Source organism: Belonocnema kinseyi, chromosome 3, assembly GCF_010883055.1.
Source record: "Belonocnema kinseyi isolate 2016_QV_RU_SX_M_011 chromosome 3, B_treatae_v1, whole genome shotgun sequence".
Lineage (NCBI taxonomy): Eukaryota > Metazoa > Arthropoda > Insecta > Hymenoptera > Cynipidae > Belonocnema > Belonocnema kinseyi.
In genome coordinates, this window is record NC_046659.1 from 44,068,078 (window position 1) to 44,070,521 (window position 2,444).

Here is a 2,444-nt window from a genome sequence, read left to right on the forward strand (position 1 = left end):
GCTGACATGCCAAAATGTAACTGTCAGTGCCAGATTTCAACCCGGGAGATTAAAGGAAAGCAAAAGTTAGCTCACACGACATTGACTGATACTCCACGTTTCGGTGGAAGATGCCGTGCCTCCTCTTATCGAGGAGCTGTTCACGGAAGTTTTTCTCTTGCGCTTTCTTTATTCGGCAATTCAGGAGTGAGTAATCGAGATAGATAAGATTTCATGCATTTTCCTCAACCCTTATACTGTGTTTAAGACTGAGTGCTTCAGCAGCCTGCCCCTCTGCTTTGTACAGAAACGCTCCTTTGCCCACTTCTTCGTGCTTCCTGACTATTTTAAGAGTGGCACGCCCAAGTATGTATAAGTCCCTCCAGCGCAAATGTATCGTATAGCGCTTTTATCGACGAGCTCAGGGTCTTCAGAGATTTCATTAAGTTTTGCTCGATTTAAATAAACCTTGGAGCATTTGTCTAACCCAAATTCTATTCCTATTTGCTTAGTGTATCGTCCGACAATCCCTAGAGCTAGATGTAGTTGCTCTTTGTTTTTAGCATTGATCTTAAGATCGACCATGTAAAATACATGAGTGACCTTATACTTTCGATCTACAGGTTTTCCGCAAAAGTATCCGTCGGAATGGCGAAGAGCTACCATGTAAAATACATGAGTGACCTTATACTTTCGATCTACAGGTTTTCCGCAAAAGTATCCGTCGGAATGGCGAAGAGCTACCGTTAATGACAATAAGGTAAGGCAAAAGAGGAGTCGGTTCATGATGTCGCCCTGAAAGACACCTCTCTGAAAGTTGATCTTGTTAGTTGTCATATGATTTTTTCCAGATGATATAAAAAATCTAGTTTTCCAAAGCGGCATCAATCTCTCTATGCACCTCACGATTTGCAGATGAACCTTTAAGCTTTCCAAAAGACAGATGATGAGCCTATGGGAGGTCGAATCTAAAGCTTTCCAGTAATCAATCCAGGCCATTGATAGGTCATGCTGGTAGTATGCTACATCTCTACAGACACATCTATCGATGTGCAGATTATCCCTACATCCTGCTACGCCTTTCTTTGAGCCAAGTTGTTCATAAATTTCTTGCCACACAGGTTCAATTTTCCGAACAATCCTACCATTTAAGATAGCTGTGAATATCTTATGCTGTGTGTTCAGGTAAGTGATTGGCCTGTAATTCTTCGGGTCAGCTAAGTTGCCTATTTCCGGCAGGAGTATTGTGAACCCCTCCACCAACCACTCTGGAATCAGCTCTTCCAACTTTAAATATGAGTTGAAAATACGGGCTAAATGCTGTTTGTTTGAAGGAAACTTCTTCCACCAGAAAGTCTTGATACCATCTGGTCCCGGACCGGAGTAGTTCTTCATCCCTCTTAATACTTTTTTCACCTCCTCAGTAGTGATGGGTGGGCATTCTTCATCAGGTGTTATGAGGAGACTACACAGCTCCTTGAAGCTATTTATGTTATCTGAGTCTTCGTACAGTCTATGCTGCACTTCGTAGACTTCTCTCCAAAATACTTCGACCTCCTTTGGTTTGGGCGTGTGGTCGACAGTAACTGGAGGGTCTTGGAAGAGTGGAGATGGGTCAGAGAGAAACTGTTGATTTTCTCTGACCCACGTCTCTCTCCGCTCTAGACTTCTCTTAGCGTCAAATAGTATCCGAATTCTCTCAACAATATACTGTCTGATGGTCAGCAGCTTTGATTTGTTAAGTGTGTGATAACGAGTCCGGAGTTCGCGCGCAAACTTTCGAACCTTGGCGGTTAAATTCCTGCCAGATGTGACGTAGTCAATCACACACTGAATGCGGGACACGTACTGTCTTGCTCAGCCTATCTTTATGGCTATGCTATGCGTAGGTGAAAGGCAACTTAGGGAAAGTTAGGATGCAGGAGAGAAAGGAGAAGGAAGTGACGGTGGTAGAATTGGAGAGCTGGGAATAAAAATTGGGGGTAACTCGTAACACAAATAGGATAAAGGACAAGTAGGTTTTCATCGATCAAGATTTGACGAGGAAGAAAAGGGATGTGTAGAGCATGCTAAATGACAGGTCTAGGAAGGAGAAAAGTGAAGCGAGAGCAGCGAAGGTAGGGTGTCGAAAAATAAAAATAGACGAGAAAACATGGGTATGCGACGAGCAGAAGTAGGTGTTGAAGGAAGTGCAGGGGAACTCGTTTCGTAAGAAGTAAGAAGGGGGGAGTATAGCAGGGTGAAGGAGTATTAAAGATGCTGTACTGGAACGTAGAAGGAGTAAAGAAGAAAGATGAGGCTTTCTGGAGGTTTGATCAAGAATTTGATGTGATTGGACTGGTAGAGACGTGGGTAGAGAGGAAGGAATGGGATAGAGTAACGCGAAAGTTGCTTAAGGGGTATAAGTGGTGGCTACAGTAGGCGGTCAGAGTAAAGAGGAAAGGAAGGGCTACTAAGGGGATTAA